General features: G+C 43.1%; 1 long non-coding RNA gene across 2 annotated transcripts; it reads left to right on the forward strand.

The window, feature by feature from the left end:
* LOC137469703 (uncharacterized) lies at positions 1–27098 on the forward strand. Of its 2 annotated transcripts, XR_010996655.1 has the most exons (4): positions 1–73; positions 704–829; positions 13716–13829; positions 26976–27098. It is a non-coding gene; the product is annotated as an uncharacterized lncRNA (long non-coding RNA). The 2 variants fall into 2 exon arrangements; XR_010996654.1 differs by lacking the exon at positions 26976–27098 and having other exon boundaries at positions 13716–14023.
* Positions 27099–27221: the final 123 nt, after the last annotated feature.

Here is a 27221-nt window from a genome sequence, read left to right on the forward strand (position 1 = left end):
ATCATTATGACTATGGGAGTAACTGAGTTCCTGTAAGCCACACCTTCTACCTACGTGACACTGCTGCAGAACTGTGTGTGTGTGTTTTAGACACTCATTGCTTTAAAGCTTAAAATGCATAAAGTTCATTAAAATAAAGAGAGCAGAAGTGCCTTGCCTTGCATTGCAATGAATCCCTTGCCCTAAGCTGTGGAGCCAGACTGGGTTTATGGTGGGTGTTTGAGGCAGGCAGGACCCCCAAACCTACAGCACTGAAATAAGGACACAGCAAAACACTGGTCCCCTGCTAAGGGCAGGGCCTCCAACCCACACTGCTCTCAGCCAGCTGCCTGGATGTGTGGCTTCTGCCTGCAGTGCTGGACAGCCTCACCTTCCAGCCAGGTGCTGCTCTCAGCTAAGCAGTGATGGTTGTCAGCTCCTCTGGCTCCCCTGGATCCTGTAGGATCCACTCCTGGAGTGCAGCCCATTGAAGCAGCGGTCTGGATGTAGGGCACCTATGATCTCGTCCTGTTCAGAAACTTTAATAAATCCCAAAAGGCACCTGGGGGTATCTTGAGATGCCTAAACAATGTCTAATGTTATTATACAGATCAAGGAGTAAGGATGGCTTGCTGTCTGTACAAGTAACATAAAAGAATGGTGTCTATTACCATGCTAAACATTACTGATTGTTCTTTGTCCTAACATCTGAAATGCCCAACAGGAAAACCTGACAAATACAGGTTCACCCACCCAATCCAGCTACCTCTGGTCTTGTCCTGGAAAGGGACAAGGAAAATCAGCTTTCTGATGTCAGACACAAGTGATGTTGGAGGAGGAGAATTTCCAGGTGAGTCACTGAGATTCTGTGAAAACTAAGAAAGGAAAAAAAAAAAAAAGTAACAGCAAATCCCTGCAAGAATAGGTTTAATGATCTTGTTTCTCAGGCTATTCATAGATGGCCATTAAAACCCCAGCTTGAGGCTCTGTTCCTCAGCCCCCTCCTGGAGGATCTCCTCTGATTTCTGGTTTTTGTGTAAGGAGTATATATTTCGGTCGAGGATAGTGCTGACATAGTGGCACCCACCAGTTGTCCAAATTCTGGCATGGGCAGCTGGGCAAGCCAAGAGCCCTCGAGCTGTGCAGCTTCAGCTGGGGGTCTGGCACAGGTATGAAGAGTACCTAACACTGGTTAAATGGAGAAAACGTTATTCTGAATTGGTTCCCTGTTGGTTTTAATCACAAACAGCATTTGCCTTTGTTTTTGCTTTCCCTGCCTTATACCATTTTAAGGCCTATCCTACTTTAACTGTCATGATGGTCCCCTCTCTGGCTCAGCAGAGTTCACAGCAAAACTTAACCTTTCAATTTGTCACTGGCAATACAGAAATTAAAATCTCAAACATCCAACTGTGAAGTCACACAAAGGCTGGAGGCTTATGAAGTTGTTGGCAGAATGCTGTGCTGGCAGGATGTGGTGGGTTCACCTTGGCTGGCTGCCAGACACCCACCCAGACACTCTCACTCCCTCTCCTCAGCAGAATGGGGGGAGAAAATAAGATGGAAAAGCTCATGGGTTGAGTAAAAAGACCAAAAGCTTTTGGTGCAGGGAAGCAAAACAAAAAAAAATAAATGTATTCCCTATTTCCCATCAGCAGGCACTTCCTAGGAAGCAGAGCCTCATTATATATAGCAATTGCTTGGGAATACAAACATCACAACCATGATGTCTCCTCATTCTTCCCTTTGTCTCTGCTTTTATCACTGAGCACAACATCATGTAGTACTCAGTGATAAAAGGATATTCCTTTGGCCATTTCTCTCTCCCAGCCTCCTGCCCACTCCCAGCCTAGTCTTTTTTGGGGTGAGAGGATTGGCAAGACAGCTTTGATGCTGTGCAGTCACTGCTCAGCAGCAGCTAGAACACTGGTGTCTTCTCAGGACTGTTCTAGCCACAAATGCAAAGCCCAGCACCACAGAGGCTGGTATGAAGAAAGCTAGCTGCATCCCAGCCAGACCCTAAAAGACTCTAAATGTCTATATTGTGAAAGAAAAAGGGAAAAAACCCCACCCAACAAAACAACCAAACAAACCAAAACCTGCCTCTTCTATAGACAAGCCTACTACAGACAACTATAGTTCTACAACTAATACAACTTCATAGGTGGCTACACTTCCAGCACGAGGCAGTTCACTTGCAGCAAAGAAGAACAAGCTCCATAACTTGGATTTATACATCCTCTTTCATGCATGCATGGAAGTTCAAAAAGATCTTCTATTTGTCTCTGGGATGATGGTTCTTCTAGGCTCATGTAATACATTCAAAACACAGGTGGATTCTTTTCATGTAATTTCCTTATGCAACAAGAATTATGACATGACGATCCTTTCATTTTGCAAAGGATGTTCAACTGGAGGAAAGATATGAAAAGGCTTAAACCCTACAGACTGTCTCTGATTCCTTTTTCACTCTGGAACCACGAGTCCCTGCAGAGCTGGATGAGCTTTAAGGACCATCGGATGCTGGGCATTGGCTCTCAATGAGACCTCAGGAGCACTAACTCTGCTCTGCATGCTCAGACATGATTTTGTATGGGGAAGCTGTAGGTGAGACAAAAGCCAGTACCTTTCCATGGAAAGAGGGAACAAGAAAACCTCCTTTTAGGTGTAGTAAGCACTGGGGAGTTTGGTCTTAGTGTAAACTTAGCAAAGTCTGGCTCTAGTTTCTAAATAGCAATGTCTAGCTGAAGCCAGGTGGAGTACCAACAAGAAGGGGAAAAAAAGGATGAACAGGGTGAGCAAGGCATGGTTTCACCTCACTCAGCACCATCATGCTGAGGCACAGCATGCCCAGCATGCAGCCACCAGAGAGGCACTTCTGAAAGCCATTCAAACTTCATGTTGGCTGATTTCCCTTTGGGTTTGCCTGTCACTCTCCATCGATGACGGAAATGGTCCAGCGGGACAGCAGAGCTGCCCATGGAGTCTGTCTCACTCTGGCATTCTAATTTTATGGCATGCATAGCTGGAGCCAATCCTCTGAGCATTTTTTCTCTTGGACCTAATTTTGTCTTGATGACTAACAAGTGAAAGCATAAGAGTCATAAATTATCGCTACTCTCCTTTGAACTTGGCTAATACTGGGCTCTGTGTGGAGCAAAGAAATTACACGTGGATGGGCAGAGGCAAAGCAGTCGCTCAAATTGAGGGCACTGCACCGTGGGCACACTGCATTGCTACAACATTCACACACACTGGAAGCTAATAATTAAAATTCGTCCTAATCATGTATCTTTTGTGGCCCTCTCAAAGCTGAATAAATGTTCATTCACTGCCTGGTAATAGCTGGCAAAGTCCTGGATACTGGAACAAAGCACTCAGCCCTATGCAGTCCTATTCTGGAAAGCCATCCTCTTTTTTTTTTTCCTAATTATTATTAACACTGCACCATTAAGAATCATGATCATCATTTGCAAACTAAAGAAGTGGTAAATGTCTGGGTGCAAAATTTATTAGTCAAAAGCTATTGGCTGATGTGAGAGAGAGTGCTGTAATTCCTAATTTTTCACACAAAACCTCACTTCCAATAAGGAATTGTTGAAAATTGTTGATAAATCATTGCTATGATATATTTAAAGGCTGCTGGTGAACATTGCAAGACATAAATCACCGAAGGTGGCATTTTAAACTAGTAAATAAAAAGTAAATGAAAATATCATCACATAGATTTATAGAGTGCTTGACAACAAGGACCTCTGAGTGGTTTGGTTTTTTGCTTGGTTTTTTGGTTTTTTTGGTGGTTTTTTTGGGTTTTTTTGTGTTTTTTTTTTCTTTTTTCTTTTTTGTAAGAGCTTTAAATGGGAAACAACAAATACTGGAAGTCCACATTATGATCTTGTATTTGTAAGGCAGCATCCTGTCACCAAAACTTGACTTATGACCATCTCCAACTGAGAAGAATGGCATAATCTGGCCCACAATGTGTATCAACAACCACCCTGCTCAATTGTAAAAGAGTCTGGAGAACAAAGCACAAAGTGGTTTGGAGGGATGGGATCAGACAGACCCATTCAGAGAGCTTAGTCTTTCCTGAGCAAAGGAGAAATCTTACCTTTGTGTGGACAAAAGAAAACCCAAAAGCCAGTGAAAACCAAGCTGGAGATATTCTGGCTGGAAAGCACCGGGCTCAAGCTGTGGACACAAAAAATGAGAAGCTGCAGTTTGCCACTCTCATTGAGTAATGCCTACATTATTTTTGGGTGTGCAGGGTGAGAATTACCTAATGTGGAATTTCCCCTCCTACCAGTAAAATGCAGCTAGCACTCCACATACGCAACGCTCAGGACGAGCTGTGCCTTTTTTGCACGTGCTGCAAGCTGTGATGTAACAGCCCAAGGACAAGGTGCCCAAAGGCCACCATCTGGAACCTCCCTTTCTGTTGCTGGTGTTAAATGCTGGAGAGACTCCTGTCTGCAGGCCCTCTCTGACCCAGCTCCTCCTAGGGCACGGGACTGTTGGGAGAGGAAGACACAAACCACATTTTCCTACCATCCCTCCATCTGCACACATGACTGCAGGAGGAGTGCTTACAGTCAGTGTGCAGTCAAAACCTAGCAAGGAAGACAGAAATTTCTACTCTCTAAAGAGATGCAGGGCGGCTTTTTTGGATCATGTGCAATATTTACAGTTTCTTACACATCGCAGAGTTTTGCTGGGGTTTATCCAAGCTGCAGAAGTAATTTCATTAACATCTTTGCCATATGGACTATTTAAGATGTTATGAAATTAATTGGGAAAATTAAGTTTTTCTCTCTTAAAGTTTGTTCTCAGGTCTGGTACTTCCCACATCAAGGAAGATGCTTCTCACAAGCAGGACCATCAGTAAGCCTCTTATGGATGAGGAGTTACCTAGAACAGCTTAGCCTTTTGGTTCAATAGTCCCATAAGCATTAGACTAAGCCTAGGGTTTCTGCCATAAACATTCTTATCTGAGATATATGTGCATCTTGATACATGTATTATGTTCTAGAGCCTAGAGTGAAAGGGAAGGTTTTCCCTACTTTGTGGGGGAAGGTGGATTCCAGGCAAATTCATTTCACTTGTGAAAGGGTCATACTCCCACTTTTTCTGCTGCCATGCATTGAATTTAGCAGCTTTTGTGTTTCAAAATCAAATTCTTCACATGGAGTGGTGAATAACTGTATATTATAGAGTGTGGATTTTCCTGGATGGGAAAACTAATGAATCCCACATTTTCAGTAAATCAACCCAGATTTTTACTGCACGGTCCTTTAACAGCATCAAGGAAGGACATGAGGCAGTAGAGCTCTGTCTTCAGTTCTGTTTTCTTGATTTGGTTGAAATGATGCTGACAACATCTCCATTTTCTTTAAATAAATACTGATAGGCCTTTTTATTAGCACCAAGTTTCTAGCTGAGGGAAAGGATGGGGGAAGTTAAATTGAGCTTAGAGAACATTGTTTGCATAATTAGTGAGATTATGCAGCTGTTACTATCTGCAGGTGTTAAGTGCTGGGCAAGACTTTTGTGTCACTTTGAAAATTTTAAAAAGCAAATTTTTAGTAACAACCCTGTGCATTCTGAAGTATTTTAGGTAAGCTTCTGTTTCTGATTCTTTTGGTCCAGTTATGGATTCACATGTTTGTGAAACTGAGTATCACACACCAAAAATACTTCCTGCACTGTGATGCCGTGGTCACAGCAGGAGAACAAGAGAGATTAACTCCCTCAGTCTGCCCATGAACAATGCCTGACCTTTCTCTGCCTCTCCACATTCTTTGTAAAAGAGACTTTTAAACTACCACCGTGAGAAGCTGTGACCTTGTTGGACTTCTTAGCATGGACCACACAAACTGTGGTCCATCCAGGTCCAGTGGGAGGCTCAGCAGGGCCGTCAATTCATGTGTACATCACCGGTTTGCTATTAGCCTGTGCATTGAAGGAAACAAGCCTAATGTGACCAGAGGGTTTTCCTGTATGTCCATTTTTTTCTCAGCAGCTTCTGAACACTTTGGCCAATTTCTTCTGGACCAAGCAGTAGCAGTCTCTGCTGTGCTTCATAGATATTTCATCAAGAAGGGCAGTAAAAAACAGGAGATAAGTCCTATTAATGAGCCTACAGAGGAATAGCAGGAGGAGCACAGCTGGTTTTTGATTCACCTAGTAGCTTTGCCTTGATTTTTCTCAGTCTCCTTCACATCTCTAGCTTTTAAAGAAATGTGTGTATTGTGGAAGAAAGTTTCTTTGTGAACCCTGTAATTCACTTTTCTAAGCCTCTCTCTCAAAGGCATTTCTCCCATCATTAGTATGCTTTAGCTCTGCTTAGAGCCACCTATTAAAAGATGCTATCTTGCCTGCCCTGTGAGGGCAATCTCAGGGCTTCCCTTTCTGCCTGGTGTTCATAAACCCCTCCTGTAACTCCAGGTTGGATGTTGATGACTGCTGCCATCTGAAACACACTGCTGTTTCTGCCTTCTGCCTTGCTGAACACCCCTCAGCTGGAGTCCTTGGCTCTCCCAGGATAGTCCTCCCTAGGGATGGTCAGGAAGCAAACTATTTTCACAACCAAAATGTAAACAACTGAAGAGATTTTATGGATATTTCCATGGAAATTACCAACTTTCAGACAAAATATGAGCTTTCCTCTGAAAGTTTGGCTGTATCACTGTGTTTCACAACAGCGCTGATTCAGGAGCCTCATTTTCCTGCTACTGCTATGGTGTGAGCAGCTAGCTAAGATGATCCATCCCACAAGACAACCCAGCATCCCACATGAAGAAATCCTTGTATCCTGGCTCTGTGCTCATTTTCTATAACCTACCTTTTGACAACAAAAATCTGCATCTTACTGTGAGGAGGTGGCATTTTTCATGAAATAGTATACTTCAGCAAAGCACAAACTTTCCATCAAGAACAGCTTATATACATTTTTTACACAGTTTGCTAGTCCCAAAACCTTTTCCTGGGGTCATCCTCAAGATGCACAGGAGCCTCAGGCATGTGCTGACAGATTGTTTCTAGCTTAACCCACCAACAGAGGCTGCAGCAAGTCAGCCCCCCACCACTTGCTTTAATTGAGTTGGTATCTACAGAGTGGTTTTTTTAAGATGCAGCAGTGGCCTTTTTTCATTGTATTTTGATTACACTGTGAGTGGGATTCTTCCACCCAGGTGCCTAAATATGAATATGGGGTTAGTGCCACTGCCAGCCAGGGCCACTTGAGATGTCTTCAGCTGCCACTCCAGAAGGACCTGGGTTTCCCACTGGTCCCGCTACCTGTGTTGAGAGGCCTGAATCAAGCCCTTGGACTGAGCAGAAGAAGATTTGGATACCTGGTTTACAGCTGGGAGTCCCTGTGCATCTAACACGTCTAACTACATATTGCTGAGCTCTAGAACTGAGACCCATACTATGTCTTTAGTCTGCTATTTAGACCCAGTCTGCTCATGCCCATGCTTGCAATGCTCTATTTTGGGAGAACCAAACTCTTCCTGGTGCTGTCAGAGGAGCGCACACTGCACCAGCATGATGTGCAGACACTGAGCTTCCCTTCTTCACTGACTCCAGGTCTGCGCTGCATTTAATTTACACCTCCGACACTGATAAATTCCTCTCCCAAACAAGGTGCTCTCCAGGGTCTTATCCACTCACTGCAGTGTTATTCAGTCACAGCAAAACCCATGGAATGGAATATGTCTTCTCTAACTCTGCCAGACAAGCATTTTGCATTTCATGAGGACCAATTTATAATGGTTCTTGGCTGAGCTGAGAGCCGGCAAGTGAGGCAATCTGATTTCAGGCAGGGTAAGACTCAGATGATGAGCGAGTGCCTTATCACTCTACAGCCTTAGCAAAATACTCACCCACTGTCTGAGAAAAAGAGCTTTGAAGTGGTTCACCCAGGCAGCTGACTTGGGCTCCTCACTCCCAAACACCAATGGTCCCGCAATCCAGACAGGCACATGCAGGAGAGGAGTCACCCTGGACCCCAAAAGCACCTGAGGCATGATCTGCTCCTTCTTCTGCCACACTGCAGAGACCCAGTCTGGACTCCTGCCCTGCTTTGGCTTCTTCCTTTTCATCAGTATCTCACAGGCATCTCCTCCTCAACCCCAAATTATCTGCCTCCAACGTTTTCTGTAGCAAACTCTTCCCAGTCCTGCCAAAGTTGATGGAGACTCCTCATGAGTTAGAGGGGAGGTCAGAGACCATGTCAGGAACCCAGCCCCATGAGTGAACACATTCATTACAGGGTTTGGGTACTCAATGACCCTTTTTTCTTAAACCAATTGAGGCTTAAACTATTGAGGCTTCATGAACAATGAAAACAGCAGCAAGGGTTGAGCCCACCCAGGGCATGTTTTGCATATCTCATCTTCCACACGGAGTCACCTTCACCGCTGATTCATAATGCTGGAAATCGAGTTTACTGTCGGGACATGCCAAGCAGATGAAGAACTATTTGGAGATGAGACTGAAGGAGAACTCTTGAACTAACAGGAAATCACTGGTGAAGTTCCTCAAGGAAATCACGTTTGGAACAACCTCAGGGAGTGCCTTAGCAATAGCTTTCACTCTGAATACAGACACTTGCTTTCAGACATCGCTGACAGCTCAAACTTTTCCATCATGAGCTCTTTAAAGAAATGAAAAATGCCTGGTAGAGCAAATTTATAGGGCACAAGTGGGGCTCACACAGCACAACAGCCCACTTCTGCTCACCCCCACTCACAAGGAGGAACACTGAATGCCCAGACCCCATGTGGGCCTACTAGGAGGGCCAGTACTGTGCAGCCAGTCCAACAAGCAGAGACCCAGAGAGCCCGGGTTGTTTATCCTGCGGAGGAGAGACAGAGAGGGATGCAATTGCTTTCCTAGAAATGCCTGCTGGGGGGCAGAGGAACTCCTCACCTCAAAAGACAATGCTGGCACAAGTTTAAATGATTATGAATAATTCAGTTTGGAAATTCAGATGAGAGGAGGGATCCAGCATCAGATTTTGTGTAGGACAATGGGGAAAGAGTCTAAACTTCTTCTTGACTGGAGTCGGCTGTACTTATGAAAGCACAAGTGTGTCATTGGGGTGAGCAGACAAGGGAGCTTAGGCTGGCAGGAAAATGTAGGATTTTGAAATGGAAATAAATGAACACATTTTCAGGTGGAGAAGCACTTCTTCCAGGGATTTTGTAGCACCAGGAGTGCTCTGCACACAGGAGCCCTGAGATAAGCAGTGTGTAGCACACAGTTTTGCCCTTTGGTGCTCTGTGCTTCATGCCCCTATGAGTGTCAGCATGCTCCAGACTAACAATGTCCCAGCAGTAAGATGACTGCTTTTCTCTTGATGCACGCCTTCTCTCCTGTTTTAAAATGCAGAATCACCCATGATGAGATTTGCAACTATACCATTGTGGACATTTCTGATGTCCCACGTTGAACGCTCCCATTATCCCATTTGCAGCCCCTTCATTAGGCCAGCAAGATCCCAGCTTCCCTCGTCTCCTGTGTGCAGTGCAGCATTTCTGCTCGTCTGTCACTCGGGTGTCTGAGCTTCCTTATCATTGTATCTGCATATCTCTGCAGTGATACTTTGCTTGCGTGCCAGGAACAGCTCTGTCATACTGCATGGAAAACAAAGCCCTCCTGGAGCCTCTCTCCTGAAAAGTACTGAAGAGTATCCTTTAAAATATTTTAAAGAGAATTAGAGTGTAAGTTTCTTCAAGTGTAAAATGCCAAGTTTCAGATTGCTCATGGCTAATTTACATACTGAGGGAAAGATAGTTCAGCTCTTCCAATATTGAATATGAATTTTGTATCTATATAACATCATAAGGACCTACATATTGAATAAATAAAGCGTGGGCAGGGCTAGTCATGATTTAACACCACAAAATTATGTCATGATTAAATCACTAAATTGTTAGTCATGATTAAATCCTACTAAACCCTGCAGTGCAGGAACATTAATGAGAGCAGCTCAAGCTTTCCTCCTCCACCCTCAGAGGCTCCCATCCACCCCACGTTGCCCACCTTAAAGCTGTGTGCCAGGTACGGCAGAGCTGGGCCAGGGGGCTGCTGCAGGCACAGCTCTCCTCCAGGTTTACAGCGAATTTCCATCCCATGCCATCTTTATAAAAATAAACTGCTCTCACTCTCATCCCCGAGTGGAAATGCTCCTCTGAGGCACGGTATTTCATTCTTAAGTAATAGCCTGCAGTGGCTTTTTCCAAAGGCCCTTTACTGCCTGGGAGTGTTTTTATTTGGTGGGTGAACAGTGACATCTGCTGGGAAAAATCCCCGAGAGGTGGACTGTATTCTCGGGGCGTCCAGCATCCCTGCACATCTCCATCCCCTGTACCTCCTGCATCCCTCCCTCCCCTCCTTCCCTCTGCCAGCAGGGGCAGACAGGGCTTTTCCACTGCCCACAGGGCTCATTAGCTGCACACCATTCATTCCAGAGACAAACAATTAAGCCTATACAACAATTACCTGTCCGACTGTATTAAAGAGCAGCTGATAAAATTCACGAGGATTGAATCTATTTTCTTATTGCCTTTCCAAGTGCTGGAGGTTGGACATGTGTGTGGAGCATGGGGTCATGGCACACAGTGGCTGAGTGGCAGGAGCTTCTATCCACAAGTCTCTCTGAGCCCTGTGGTCCTTCATGTCTCTCCCACCTGTGCTACTCTGACTCCCCCACTGCCTCCCCTTTTATTATGTTATATTTACAACAGGACTTACCTAAAAGTGAAATTCCATGGCAGAATTGCCAACAAAAACTGACAGTGAGGACTGAGTTACTCCAGGCACTGGGGTGTCTTTTCAGCCAGAGCGCAGCACATATCTGACATCCTGCATAAATGGTACAATATTACACTTTGCCTCCCATTTAAAAATAATAAAAAAAATCTTTACATTAGGAAAAATACAATCCAACACGCTGAGTGAAGCACTGGGCCTGCCTCGCAGCGAGCTGTGCACTTTCCTGGCTTCTTTGAGGCATTAGAAATACACTTCTCAAAAACATTAAGACATTAAAATGCATAAAAGCAGGATTCAGACACCATATAGGGCCTCCATTAGGGTCAGCAGCCCTCTGACTGTAAGGTGGTAGCTAGGTGATTTTGCAAGAGCTCTGCTTTCTAGTTTCCCCTTTAATTTCCCAAGTGCTCAAGGAAAGAGGTATGTGGTTACAAGCCCATCCAGAATGATGCTCCATCTCCATGCTGGTGTCCAGCTCCTTCCCATGCTGCATGCCATAGGGTGTTGCTTGTGAGGCTCTGGCCTTGGGGAGGATACAGGCAAAGCACAAATTTTAAGCAGGAGATTTCTGAGGAAGGTAGCTCTGAATGACTGCCCACTGCAGCCCAAATGCCTTCTGATTTGAAGATATCATCACATAACCTAATTTCTTGCTTTGTTTATCACAACCCGACCTATAGAAAGACATGGAGATGTCTCAAGAAAGGTGAGAAATATCCTCAGAGAAGCTACTGAGAAACATCTGCAGTGAGGAAAACACCACAAGGTGGGGTGAAGTGTTCAGAGAGCCAGGAGGAAACAGATGAGAAGCACGTGGAGAATTTGGGAGACTCTCTCCCCAACTTTGGGAGAGAGAAAGATGAAGGGGAGCAACAATGGGGAAGAGAGATTGTGAAGGAAAGAAATACTGAAGCATGGGCCAGTCTCAAAGCTATTTTCTATTTTCTTAACGTGGCAGGGGATTTTTTACCTGAAATTACACATGAAACTATAATTTTTAAGCTAGGGGAAAAAATAATAAACACATCTGACTTTTTGTTTGTGATCTGAAGAAGGGAAAAAAATATTTTCAAAAGTAAAATCTTGCAAAAGATTCTTTGGAAAAAGAAACCTTCATTTCCATATTACTGCTCTGTGACTCTTCCCACATAGCTGAGCATTTTCATATGATTCACCAGTTTACTCAGAAGAGTCAACACTCAGCTCGCAGCACTGAGAAGGAAAGCTGGGACAGCCAGAGCCACAGCCTTGCTTGATTTAGACCACAGAGCTGGAGATGACACAGCAGGTGTCAGGAAGCCCTGTCAGACTCACGCACCGATACAGGGGGAGATCTGATGGGAACCCACAAACAAAAGACAGCTGAACAAAGCACTTAAGACAGCACCAGAAAATACATGTTTCTGCATAGGCAGCACTAACTTCTCTTGCTGTGAAGCAATCAACATGCATCTACTAGGCAAAAGCTGGAGTTTAAAGCAGGCAGAATGATTGCTAAACAAACCTCTACCAAGAAGGAGGCTGAGTAACTGAGCCCCAGAGAGCTGCACATATATGCATGTGTTTGGGTGTGCATTCAAATTTAGCATATTGGCAACAGCACTTCTGCAAAGCAGTCAAAAATCTTGAAGTTAGCACCAAAAGAGTAGGTTCAAAAAATAGGCTGAGGAGTCTTTCTTCTCTTTATGCCAGTACAGTTTATACCTTCTCCATGTTTCCAAGCTTTTCACATCAAGCTAGACAGGGTCAACTCTCCTGTTTCCTTTGATTCTATCACCTTTATAAAGGCTGAGAACTGTAAGCTGGTGACCAGAGAGTAAGAAATGGCAGGCCTTTACTCCTTCTTAATGCACTTAAGTTACTGAAGTAACTCCAGCAAAGGACCAGAGAGACACAAAAGCAATAAACATCCTCCTCTGATCAGGGACAAGAGGAAAACCCAAAGCAACATCACGAGGAAAGTGAAGTTGAAGGGTAAAATGCTGCACCTCTGAAACATGGTGTGAAACAGGGATTAAATGTCTCTCCACTCTTCTGGCTTTATTAGCAGCTCCTGCTGAGGACACACTGGCCAGCCTTTCCAGGCTATGTTGTGAAAGAAAAAAACCTCTAAGGATTTATGTGAGGCAGCTGTGCTATCTGCAGAATCCCAATTACATCTGACTTCCAGTACTGCTTCAGTATGCTTGAAGTCCAGAAAGTAGGACTAGAAGTAAATGTGCTGGGGTTGTAACAGACTTGCTCTCTGCTCAAAATTTCAGAGCTACCCTACTGTTAACACGCACTCAGGAGACTGCCTGGTTGAAATGAGGCTCAAAACTTGCTTTAAATTTGTGAGCACTACCTGCATTGACTCCAGGTCTCCTTACTTCACTGCACTAAGGATACCTTGTCCCTTGAGTATTGTCCCTGATAGTGGCTTAAATGTGAGTCCTGCCATGACACCTTCATTGTTCCCAAGCCATTACATTCTCCCAGATCGCCAAAATAAATAATGCAAAAAAAGCTGCAATGTACCTCAGCACTGCCTCTCGGTGTACTGCACTCGGCACTGCAGCCTTTTTAAATACAGGCATGTAATCCTTCCCACAAGGACAGGTCAGAAAATGAGATGAACTCGTACAGTGACTTACTCCTACAGCAGCAGATGCTGTTAGGAGTGGTAAGCCTGCCTGAGAGGCTGGAAAAAGTGAAACAAGGTAAGTAATGGTAAGGCATGAAGTCAAGCCTGGCTTTTGCACTAACAAATTCATTTTCTCCCTCTCCTCTCTTCTGCAGCCTCCCTTCATAAGGGAATAGTCTGACTGGGCCAGCTTTCTTCTCTTCTTCAAAGTGAAGTTCTTCTGCTTTCATCATCCAAGATTCTTTTTATTCCCCTTAAACTATAGCAACTTCAAAGAAGACTAAACATTTTTTATAAAAACAACCAACAGAAGACTGACTCCTCTTTTCCTTAGGCCAGGAGGATGGCCTGGTTTCACCAGAGGACCAGGAAGAAGCAAAAGCATGGAGCAGTCCTCTCTGATCATGTTTCTGCATCGTGTTTCAGCTGCCTCCAAACAGTTCAACTGGTGGGTTCGACTTCCAGCTCTCGTGAGCAGATGGTGCTTAGGTGGAGAAACATTCCTGTTGTTCCTGTTTTCAACAGCTTTCACGCTGTGTGACGCAGCGTGGCACGGAGCTGCACGGGGAAAACCACCACCAAGCTAAAGGCAAGAGCATATGTGTAAGTGTGAGTTGTGGCTATCTGTGTGCAACGAAACAACATGGGCTGTTAGCCTCTCTCTTCCTCCTCTCCCACTCAGGTGTCCGAGCACAGCCACATATGCTGTGTGTTCCCATGGCTTTCCAGCTCTGGAGGTATCATACCTGGATATAATTAAATACATATCCTTACCACAGCTGGGAAAGGAGTGAGAAACAACCAGCAAACATTCCTCAAGAACACTGTTATTTTTTTTCCACACTCAAGTAATGAAATATAAACTCACAATAACTCGAAATATACACGCTAAGAGCTTGCCACTTGTTAGCCGTCAGAGATTACTTCTAAAAAAACCTGGAAAAATCAAAATGCAGGAAGATTACACTTCAAGTGCACTTTCAATGGGATAGAGATGGAAAATTAATTCTATTCATTATATCATGCTTTCTAGTAATTAAGCCGACTACTTCACCTCCAGTAAAGCAATTTCTGTTTCTCTGACTACAGCTGATTCTGGGATAAACCCTTTTAAAAACTTTTAACCATGCACTGACAGTAGAAAAATACATCCCATCTTTGAGTAAAATATAACAAAAATATGTCACCTGTCATTCCCTTTTTCACCCTGGAGTTCCATAAGAGGAGTTACCTTGATACGTCTATTCCTGTTTGCATATAACTCATTGCAAGTTCCATGACTTCTTATCAGTTTTGCAACTAATATGTCTCTTTTAATGACAGTGTGGGTGTTTTTACCATATCTTTCAAGAAATATTATTTTTATGAATCACAAAAGAAGTTATTGTCCCTTTAAAAACCAATAAAAGCTTTTAAGATCTTTAAAAAATATATTAGCATTACAATACTTAGAACCTGATCTTTTCCTGAGGAAGTATTTTTAACACCAGACTCCAAGCCAACCAATTAACCTGACACTCTGTTCAGGTATTTGTGCCTGGTGTAAACGTTAAAACTTCTTTGCTAACATATTCAACATGTTTTAAAAACACATTTTTATCCTTTTTTTTAGACAATCCAGAAGAACAAGTGTATCACTTAAGCAGCAAAGAATACCAGGACATTCAGCAATGTTATTCATAATTGGCTCCCATGAGCTCCAGTTCTTCAAACGTGGAAATGAAGCTAGCCGTGACATGGTTCATGGGTTTGGCTCAAGTAGAAACATCAGGGGTGTGACTTGTAAAAGTACATATTGCTGACTGCTTCTATGCTCAGAGGATGCATTAGCACAGCTATAAAACAGAGGATACATGTGGGATCACAATGGCAAGGAAGAAGCAGCTGTTCTACCCATGCTTTTTTATTGTAAATTGTAATTATATCAGAGCGATAACAATATCCTAGGAAGCAGTGCAGCATTTTCAGGCCTGAATTCCTTCTTCACCTTAAGGCCTAGTCATTCAGCATGGCACCAACTGGAAAGTACTGATGTGTAAAACACAAGAACTGTCTTCGCCATCAATTAAAAGAAGATTAGCGAGGATTACTGTAAAATGCAGGTGAACCCAATGGGAAGAAATTATGATGTTTAACATCAGTTCAGAAGGTTGAATGATTTCTTTATTATAACTATGCTATAATACATTAATACACTATATAAAGGAAGATACTAAAACTACATACCTGCTTTCTCACTACCATATCTAACTGACTCACAACTTGTAACCTTGTTCTCGAAAGTCCAGACACAGGTGGGTTGGATTGGCCACCAGGCTCAAACAATCCTCACCAGAATCTAATCAAGTAATCACCCCAGGTAAACAATTCTCCAAACGCATTCCACATAGAAAAAACAAGGAGCAGAAATAGAAATTGTTTTCTCTTTCTTTCTCTCTGTGCACCTCTATGAAAAATCCTGAAAGAGAGAGGAATGTGCTTACCACAAAGGATGTTGCACTTAAGATTCACAGTGGAAAGGTTTATCCCTCTTCTGAATGGATCAGGTATTGAAGCTTAAGGAGAACTACTTCAGATTTAGTTTTGCAAGCTCCCAGAATAGTTTTTTATTCAAGATGCATGTAACATGTTCTGAAAACTCCTTGGATTTAATTAAAAGGAGACATTCCACCAGGACTGTAAAATTAGTCATCCTAAAATAACATCTCTGAAGTTTTGGTTCACTGAACCCAGATGACTCTGTTGTATTCCCAAACTTTGTTTCTTCATCCCTTAAAGTAAAATAAATAATTTCTTTATATTTTCAAATTATTTGAAAACTGTTATGTTCTTTTGGGGAAAAGGAATACTTACGTTTCCTGCACAGTGAATTAGAAGGACTCACTGTGTGCTGCTGGGCTGCAGCCTGCCATTTTTGACATCCTGCAGGAAGAGAAAATACTCAGATACACAACACTCCTCAGTCTAGGGGTGGAAACTAGGAGACATCTGCTTGCTGCTGTCCCTGTTTACTGATACTCACAGAGGAGCTGCTGAAAGGCATGTCAGGGCAGCTATCAGTCTTTGAGGGACACTTGGAACACTTGGGACAAGTGCTGGGGACAGACGGCACAGTGATGTGCCCCTGGGTGGCAGCCCATAAGAAATTGCACAGCTGGGGCTTCATAATTACTAGTTCAAGCTATTAGGGTATGTCTGTTCTCAAATAACACAAAGTTCCTTGTTAAGCCCTGGCCTTTGATGATTTTCTGCTCTGAATAAGTAGCTTTTGCCCTCAGCTTTGGGTGACAGCAGGCTCCAGGAGCGGGTCCCACCGGGCCGTGTGACAGTGGTGACACCAGCTTTGCACTTGTCTGCCCATCACCACCATCCAGCATGACCCACCAGTCCATCCTTTACCTCCATGTGCTCCTGCAGGCTTTTATGCCCCAGCTCAAGGCGTGAACCTTGCACCTGCAATTCCCTGGCATTAAAGTGTTGCTGTGGTAGGTTAGAGAAGAGCCTTCAAGTCACTTTAAAGGTAGGAAGCCCAGAAAGACTCACTTCATCATCCTCATCACAATATCAATGGCAGTAATAGCAGCAGCAACAACAGTCACAGAGGCAGAGGGCAGCACACGATGCCCAGCTGTGCCAAGGGCTGGCTCCAGCCTTGGCTGTTTTATACAGCCCTTCATACTGCTGTGGGAGCATCCTGCCCTGGAGTAGCCAGGTCACAATTAATCTCTCAGCAGTCACCTACTGGTTTGTCTGGACTAGTAAAATGGGCTGTGCCCTGACACGGAGGACAAAAGGCAGAACTCAGCTCTCCCCTGTGTGTGGCAAACTTCTCTCCTCCCAAAATTAGAGTCACCATGATCAGAGTGCTTGGCAGGAAGGGTGCTTGGCATATGCTGCTCTCCTCACGGTGCCCAGTATCTGCAGCTGGTAATCAGTACTAAAAACCCATGGCAGCAGGCAAGATAACCCAGCCAGGCAGTGTGGGAAAGCACAGAGCAGTTCTCAAACACATGCCCTGACCCTTATGAACCACAGGTGTAGCTCAGATGCCCAGTTAATGGTCACAACCTGCAGTGTCCTCTGATCCAATTCCTGCCAGGGAGCCTCAGACACACTTTTGGACTTTATAAGAATATACAAATGAAAAGCTCTCAGAAAGGCAGGACTGCCTCTGGACCACTGGCCAGAAGTCTGAGCTTGTGAGCTGGTAGGAAACTAAGCAGATTTCCTCTGGAACTACACTTTCCAGCAGTCTGATGGTCCAGGAATTGCAAGCACTTGGCATTGCTAAAGTATATCTCAAAAATAGTCAGGCATTGCCTATACCTCTCCACAGAACTGTATGTTCCAATGGAGAGAGTGCTCCAGAAGGAAAGGAAATAATCTGACATCTCTGTGGGAAGAAAAACAGATTTGAATTTGAAGGTCCAGAAAGGTAAGCGAAGCAGCACAGAAAGTTTTTCAGATATTCTGAACCGAACACCTTAAATTGTTAGGATGAAGTGCTGTGACACTGCTCTTGACATAAGATCTGTCAGCCTGTTCCCATATCAGTACAGTGCAGGAGGCTCAGAGGGAACAGCTTGAGCACCAACAAAGAAAGGTTGTGCTGCTTGTGAAAAGCACCCGGACTGACACCTCCAAAGATGAAAGGGCTTTGCCTCTCTTTTCTACTATCTGGCACCGGTAACACTGGAAGATATGTTGCACAGCCCACCCAGCCTCATAAATAAAGAGAGCTCTGTGGGACCCATGTACTGTGATAAGTCTGGGACCTAATAGCAGTGAGGTTAAAAAAAGTCAGAAAAAAGGTCTGAGAAAAAAGCAATTCCTGCTGGACTTTGAAGATGCTCATTCCAACACGTGAGAATAACGAAGCTGGACACAAATTTTCCAAAAACTGTTATGTTCATCCCAAGCCTCTCAAAGGCCAAACTACTCTTAAACATCACTCTAGAAAATGTTCTTCATGTTGCCCCAAAGGAATGCCCAAAAAAGCCAAACCAAACACCTATCTAGCTAAAGGGAAGCACATGGACCAATGCCATCTGCTGTCCAGTTACTCCAAGTTCCTCCATCAGTATTTTCATCTAAAAAGCCCAGATGTGATGGTTTGATGGTTTTCTTTTCTCACTCTTCAATCTTATGTATATCACCCAACAATACACACATAAGTTAGTTTTAAATAATGTGTTGTATACTGATCCCATTATGATCCCATTAGGACTGGCACGGAATCATCGTTCTACAAACAGGTAAGCGTAGGAAGAAGCAGAGGCTCAAACAGTCCTTGGTATCCCATGACTTTTAAAAGTCCTGAGTCACTACTACACCATGGCTTACCAGAGGAGCAAAACTGGAATGTCTACTTTACCTGACACACTCTCAAAGTACCTGGCATCATTATAGCATAGAACTTCAGCTAGAGACTGAAAAAAGCTGCTGTTTAAAGGTTTTGTCTGGTCTCAAGAATTAACTCCAGAAGTAACCACCAAAGCCTACATCTTCTGTTGAAAGCTGGCAGGTTTTGAGCACCAAACACAACCAGCTCCCGGCTAAGGTGGAGCAGAGCAATGTCCTCATGGCCTCAGAGGACAACTGAATGCTGGCAAAAATTCTGTGCTGGAGGAATATGGCTTTACAATGTAGGAAATAGCGCTGCTCCAACAAGAGGTGGTTATTTAATTATAGCACTTTAAAAGAGATGCTTTATCTCTAATAAACAAAGCATGTGCATGCAATTTCATAATTTAAAACATCAACTACTTGTGCAATGCAAAAATATTGCTCTCAGTTGCTTTTTTCAAAGACAGCTCAGCCCCATGCATGTGGTTTGTCTGCTCTCCAGTGCATGAAACTACTCCCTGAAAACCAAGATAAATATGCACAGGAGACAGGACCAAATTGCTTTAGATCTTTCAGAGCAAAAGCTCCCAAAAAGCTGTGTTGTAACCAGCTGATATATGTACATAAATATACTGGCATTCTCAAACACTAAGTGAAACCTCTTAAGAGCTTCCTGGTGAATTTGTTGAGCTCCATGTGGAATTGCTTTCCCAATCCTCTATCAGTAACCACATCTCTAAACCAGAGACAGTGGAGACAGTAGGAAAGCATTGCTCACCCGTAAAAAGCAGAATATCTTTAAGCTATGACAAAACATATTACATTTATCCATTACTAGTGTTTCTACTTACCAGAGAGGTGCAGAGAAGCTGAGGCACAGAGGTTCAGTGAGTTACCAGGGCTTACCTACAGCTACAATTTCTAAGCAGTGATGTGGTGAATGTTCAGAGGTGAGGAACAAACACATTTTACCTGAACCATAGCCCAGTGCCCAAGCTAGCACTCCCACCAGACCAGTGTGTGCTCCACAGGGACTTGTTGGGCTCAGAGACATGGCTATGAAAACTGGAAGTCGCTGCTCCATGGACCTGGAAGTCACTGTATCAGAAGGGATTATTTTGGTTGTAAAACCCCCCATAATTTATTTACCACATTAAAATCCTACAGGTATTTGAAAAAGTTAGAATCTGAAGTCAGTTAGATTTTTTTTTTCCACAACTCAAAATTTTCTCTCTTTTGACACTACAGCAAGGCACAGTGTGTGTTATGCTATTTTGGATCTATACATTTCAGGAAATGTACATGTATTTTGACCAGAAAACCCTCACTTAAAAGTATTAATAATAATCCATTTCTCTCCTGTACTATTTTTGGATTTTCTTCCCTTCCCTACTATAAAACAACAGACTGATTGACAAACAGACTTTTCCCTGAGAAATCAGATTAGAAAATCTTTCACCAACTCTGTGCAGTTTAAACTCCAAAGCAACCTTGGGGCTACCATGCAAAATATTCTGAATATTTGACAGCTGGGGCCAATCATAGCCCCAAATTAGGGAAAAGAACAGAAATTAGCAAGCAAAGAACTGTCTTGGACACCCAAAGGACAATACTAACTAGACACAGGCTGCTGAACCCTTATTCCAAAAAGTATTTGAACCCCTCAGTCTGATCAGCATTCCCAGCCACAATTTTCCTGCTGGAGTTATGCTTATAACCCAGGTCAGACTTTTCCCATGAAAAAACAGGGACAAAAAAAGACTGTTCTCAACCCTGCTTGGCAAATGTACAAGTGACCTTTCTTCTAATCAATTTAGTTTTGAGTCTCTGATAACACAAAAGATGAAATCTTCATTAGAAGAAGGGCTCAAAACTGGTTGGCACAGCCTCAGGGTTTGCACTGCTACCCAAAAGCAGAGGTAGGTTGGTTGATTGGTTGGTTGGTTGGTTGATTGATTGATTGATTGATTGATTGATTGACCTCTCTTCCTCCCTCACCCGGGAGGGCAACAGAAGCAGAATTTATCCCATGTTAATCTCCTGGTTCTCATCAAGAGAATCAGTAGGCACAAGGATTTTGAATTAAGCAAATGAAGCAGAACACAGATTTGAAAACAAAGAAATCAGGAAGCCCTGACTGCTCACAGGTGCAAGAAGGTACTTGGGTAAGTCAATCCTTGCCCTTTCACGGCTCTTTTCTTCTTTTTTTTTTTTTTTTCTTTTCTTTTCTGTGAGAACTGATATGGCAGATGTTGGGGAGAGCCACAAACTGGAGTGACTTGGTTTGCAGGAATGTCTACTCTGAGAATCCCCGGGGGCCTGGAGAGGTAGGAGCCCGATTAGTTCAGAAGGCTCTCCATGCTGTACTTAATCCTGAAGTAGCTCCAGGCAGCTGTGGGATATTACGGGCAGATACAGACAAACCTGGACTTGTTCTACCTGCCAGAGTGCTGGGACAGGAAGGACAGGAGCATGGCATGGATGGCAGCTGCCAGGTCCCTGCATTAACCCAGCGCTGAACCCGAGCTCTGCTCCAGAAATACTTGGCTTTGCTCAGTACTAACACAGGCTTACAGCTTTCCAGAGCTAAGCCTGTAAATCCATATGGGGAGGGACACTTCATAGATTGACTAACTCAGGTATCTGGCAGTTTGGGAATCCTCTTGCTGTCTTCTGTCTCACACTGTAGGTGCCTAGAAACTGAAACAGGTTTTGCACAATGCCTCAGTTGTGAAGGTAGCCCCAGAAAATTCCCGGCTGAGTAACAACAATACAGCACAACCAACATTTCACGGGAGTGTTTGTAGGGAACAGAGGTTTTAAGGCAAGACCAAAAGAGCAGCTGTTTTCATCCTGTTACTGCTCAGCTGTGGGGCTGCTGAGCATTTTCTACAGCACTATCTGAGCAGGGGCCAGGATATCCAGCAAGATTAATATAGCTTGTTTCTTGGCTTTTCTGAGCCACGGCTTAATGAAATAAATTGGAATAGATTGAGCAGAGTTGGCTAAGTGCCCAACACAAGCCTCGTCGCCACTTGAGGAAGAGTAACAGGCATCAGTATGAGAGGCTACAGGTTTTTGCTGCCAAGGGTTTTATTTTGTTTCTCCTGATTTAGAGGGTCAGGCTTGGAAGGTGCCTTACTCTGCAGCTCCATCTCTTGGCAAATATCAGGTACAAAACAGACTCCACAGGCTCTGCGTACTTCGGGCAGAGATGCATGATAAGTACTTTTCAATGCAAAATACTCCTCATTTCCTTAGCAATCACGGAGGGACATAACTCTCACCTAAAATAGAAGAGGGTATTCTGTCGTGTACTTCCTTCAGTGTTTGTTATGTTGCCCTGGAAACACTCCTCAAGTCAGAAAATGGCAATTGAGAAAGAAGAAACAGGCATTTGTGGGGAGGTTTTTTAGATTCTTCTGAAAATACACAATGACATTTTTTGAACCAATACTATTTTACAGTAATGAGAAAATATTTATCAATTCCTGAGTAAGCATTTTTATTTAAAAATAAAGTTTGTCATCTTTTTTCACCTGCTAATATGCCTCTCTGATAGCTGATGTAACCATGAAATATCCAGCTACACTGTTCTCCCTTTTTTTAGGTCTGTCTGTCTCGGGGAGAAAAACAAAAAGCCCACAAATTTGCCATTAATTATCACTCTTTGCTGCCCCATGGCCTTCTGCAGGCTCTTTGACTGATGAGCTGATGGGCACCTGTGCTTCTGAGTGAACTTGAGTGATTTATCCTTGTTGTTGAAGTGGTTTTGCTATAAGTACAGAATAGACAAACTAAGCTTTTTTAGACCCACTAATAAACCATGGTAATGCCTTGATCTGACCTGGATTAAAAGTATTTTAAATATGTACAATGCGAGATGTAGACAATTGCTCAAGTTATCTTGTTATAAACTCAGGCTCTGGGAATGGAGAGGAATAAAATGTGGATACAAACCAGTCTTGGACAGCCAAGTGCAAAAGATTTTTTGCTGAGGAAGTTTGAAAACAAGCAAATAAATGGGAGAGTGAAGATGGTGGAAGGCAAAAAATTTAAGTACATCAAGAGAGGAACTTGGGTGAGATACCAGTAAAGCAAGATGCCATCACAGATGAATGCAGCATTTTCAAACAGAAGATGGTGCTTTTTGAGAGGAAGACTATAAACTACATCTTCTGGCTTCTAAATTTAACTGTGAAGAGTAAGAAAAACACTTGGGTGTCACTGGCATTTTGTCAGAGATGTCTCGTAGTGCTGAAAAGTGGAAGAGTTAGGAAGAGAAAAGAATGGAACAGAGAAGCAATACTGAAAATATTTTTATTACCCAAACTGAGCACATCATGATCAGTTCTGGACACCTTGAGAAGGACAAAAGGGACATGAAATGAGTTTAGAAATGACAATGAAAACAATTAGAGATATGAAAAGCTTCTAGATGAATAACAAAATCAAACCTGTTCACTTCAGAGAAGGAAAAAGATAAAGGTGTTCAAAATTAATGAATGGCACTAAAGAAAGCGGGTTCTGCTCATCATTTCCCAAAAATAAAGGAGCAGAAGGGCATCTGCTGAAAATGAAAGACAAAGGATGAAGAACAATCCTTTCCTACAGCAACTGTCTGATGCCATTCCTTTCCACCAGAGACAACTGAGACCAGGAGTTAATTTTTGCAAATTAAAAAGGAATGGAAATTTTCATGGGAAAAAAAAAAAAAAAAAGAATATGTCAAGTGCTAAAAGTAAAGATGTAATTTTATTTTAATGGAGGCTATCTTCCAGTGTAGGCTGCAGGACATAAAGTGATCTTTGAGGGTGGCAAGGGCAAACTTTTTCCCCTCCAAGGAAATTCTATTTAGCTATCATGCTTAAGAATTTCTCAGACCTTTCACTGCCAAACCTGGCACTTTCCACTGTCCCAGACAGGATGCTGGAGCAGATGCAGGAGTGGCTGGTTATGGAGCAACAGGTCCTGTTCTACTGTACCAGCAAACAGGAAAAATCTGGAAGACACTAAATGTGGCAACAGGGAGACAAAAAGAGACAGAGTTTGCAGGAGTACAAAAATTAAAACCAGACCCACAGTTCAGCTCAGTTCCCAAACATCCAGACTTTGAGAGAATAATGCTCACACTTGGAAACCAGCAGGGGAAAACAGAGACAAGCTCTGGGCAAAATGGTCTTCAGGAGTGTCTTGGTTTAGGGCAAATTTGGGAGGAAACTTCCAAATGGGGTCCCTCTAGAAAGCAAATTTAAGCAGCCCTTTTCCTCATTGGCTTGGGAGATATAAACTTTTTTCAAGAAAAGTGGAAAAAACTGTTTATTTAACAAGCAAAGTACTCACAAACAGGGAAAAATGAATAATATTAAATAATAGAACTTTTTGTTGTTCTGAAGGGATGGTCAGTTCAGAGAGAGGGTCTTTTCTGTGGGATGAAGCTCGGCTCACTCTGTTTTTCCGAGCTCAGCATTCTGGGGTCTTTCTTTCTGGGGTTTGGGTCCAGTGTCCTGGCCACAGTGCAGCTTGTGGGGCCCCCGGACCATAGTCCTGGTGTTCCCAGACTGAACAATAGTTGAACAGTTCCAAAAAACTTCTGGCCCCAGCTAACTACAAAAAAAAAAAACTAAGAGCAAAGGAGAGCTCTGTTCTGCTGTCCGTGCTGCAGACACCACATGGGAAGGAATGCAGGAGAGCCAAGTGCGGTTTCTGCAACAAACGGCACGCTTCTCCTCCCTGCTTCGCTCTCAGAACCAGTCCTGAAGGTGCAGAACTTAACATCCAGCATAAACAGAACACACCATTGGGATACAAGCATCATAAAGTCACCCTAGGACAAGGAGAGCTTAATAAACTGACACAAGCCGCTGTGTCAAGTGAAGACTGGAGGGGGTGTCTTTGCTCTAGGGAGGAACAAAGATACCCTGTGTTTTGCTCACTAGTCTCACTTTGACCCCTGGCACTCACACTTACTAACTTACACTCAATTAACTGACAGCTTTCCTGTGGTTTTGCTATTATTGAAACAGACTGTAAGAACAGATACATTAATTTCTTTTTTTTTTTTCTTAGTGACTTGGCTAAAACTAAATGTTTTTTGGGTTTTTTTTTTTGGTTTTTTTTTTGAGGATATGAAATAGAAAAATAGGACCAATTTTGTCATAGCTGCCATATTCCACTTTTTTCATCTCCGTGTTAAAATTTTCAGTAAGGCCCACTGTGCTGCTCTCGGGGATTACGTGAACAAACAGGGATGTTTCACCACTTTTGCAGATTCCAGCCAGAAGAATTACTGTTCTCTCTCTGCTGCCTGTTCGGGAACGCAGGGTGGGCCAAACGCCTAGCCTACAAACAAAGATTTGTGAGCAGAAAGAGACGGTGTAACACACACACAGAAAGTACTCAGTATTTCAGAAATGTGCCTCTCTCTTCCTTGTTTCAGCATGTTTTCAGAGATGTTCTGTCTCTTCACAAGCAGAAGAGGTTCTGAAATGCAACTGCTACTACTTTGTGTATGTCAATGGCTGTTTCAAGCGTCAGTTCTGCTCCATGGGTTTTTACTGTTGTGCTATTTTAGCTTCACTTCTCTCACATGATCTTCTAATGCAGCATCCTCCCCAGGTAGCATGGTGAATTATGCAGCCACCCTGCTTGAAGAGGTGAACATAACAAAAGCTTTTACACAACCTATGGGTAGCATTTTCCAAAAGTCCAGATGAATAGACTCCCTTGACACCTCTATCCATGCATTATATGTGCTTGTTTTTGCTTAGTGACTTGAAATTCCATTACATAAAATATAAAATCAGTTATTTGCAAGTAATATTCCTTTCCCTTAAAGAAGGAAATAGAACATTACTTGCTAGAAGTTCTTGCTTCTATAAAGGACAAGCTGCTTTTTTTGAGGGCTGTGCACTTGCTCTGAGATTTTTCCCTTTTCTGCACGAGAGTTCATCCTCCACTCTCAGCCAGAGGGGAGAGCCAGGCAGAGCAGCAAGGAAAACCAGCCAAGAACAGCCTGGGAAAATTCAGACACCTCTTTCCTTCAGTTCCTTGACACACACTGACAGGAAGAAATACGACTGAGAACACCATCAATCTGATCTGCTCTTTGATTTTTAATTTTTGTACAGAGGGGCTGTTCCAGTACACAGATAATGATCAGAAAGATGATGAGGTTTTGCCATAATCAATACAAGCTTTGAACCAGTGCTTAGAATGGCTAGCATTTTAATACAGAGAGAGATATTTTGCTCTCCAGCATCAGGCCAGAATATTAACCAGTAGAAATACTTACTCACAGACCTTTCAGAATCAGGTTCTCAGTCTGCATAAAACTTCTCAAGTCAGAGATAGGTACAAGGATTTCAGTGGGAAAAAAAAAAAAAACTAAAGCCAAAAGACTTTAAGCAGCTTAGAATGTATAAAAATTTTTGAACAGGTGATGACCATCAATGAGACAGAAAAGGCAGCCTTGTCTGCACAATCATCTACAGCTCAAACTCCTCTGAAGACTACAGCAGGGTAAAGTATAAATAGAAAACCAAAAACCTTAGTAAGTCTGGTACCTTCAGCCTCTTCACTGGCATCAGGTGCTCTCGTATCGCCTGGCTCTGCATTCCTCTCCCTGTAAACTGATAATGTGCTTTCCTAGCTTTACTGAAGTCCAGTTGAGACAGGGAGCTTGAGTTAAAAACTTAACCCAGTGAAGACCAAAGTGATTGTGGCAGAGAATGAGCGTGTGTATGAAACCTGAAACAAAAGGCAAAGATCCCTTCTGCTGCTGCTCATCCTTAGGCCTGCCCTGCAGGCACTGCACCCACAGACTTGGACCTGGCCTTGGATGTACAGGTCACATAGGGCAGGGAGTGGGGGCAGGGGGGGAAGGGAACAACTTTCCTTCCTACTCAAACCTTTACAAGTAGCAGCAGCTGGACAGCTTTGCATCTGTGTCAATAAATCCGGTTTGGCAGTTAGGGAACGGTGCATCTTGTGAACCAGTACTTGAGTGAAACCCCTCTCATATGAAGGAAAGTAATTTACTTTGCCAAGTCAACTCAACTTGACTTTTCTAAAATAGAAAAATAGGCCAGCTAAGCCAGAATGTAAATTTACAGGGTGATTTGGAGAAATTAAAAACACTTTTGACAATCAGAAGGAAAATAAGAACAGGGAAAATTATAATGTACCAAGTAGAGCAGAATGTGAGCCACCCATGCTAATGCAGAATTATTTCTCATTTGTTTTCCAGAAGTGTCTTCAAAGATATTGAAATTTAGCCTCTACACCTCAGACTGGCAGCAAACATGACAACAATAATAATAAATCACCATATTTCAAAATAAAGAGAAAAACTAGGTCTTTTAGGTTTTATTCACTATCTCAATAACTTGTACTTATTAAAACTCATAGAAATTTCAGAGAGATCACAGTGAGATTCATTGAACTTTTGAAAATCAGCAACCAGTCAAGTCCTGTGACAGTACTTTAGGCTCAT

The sequence above is a fragment of the Anomalospiza imberbis genome, chromosome 2 (assembly GCF_031753505.1).
Source record: "Anomalospiza imberbis isolate Cuckoo-Finch-1a 21T00152 chromosome 2, ASM3175350v1, whole genome shotgun sequence".
Classification (NCBI taxonomy): Eukaryota; Metazoa; Chordata; class Aves; order Passeriformes; family Viduidae; genus Anomalospiza; species Anomalospiza imberbis.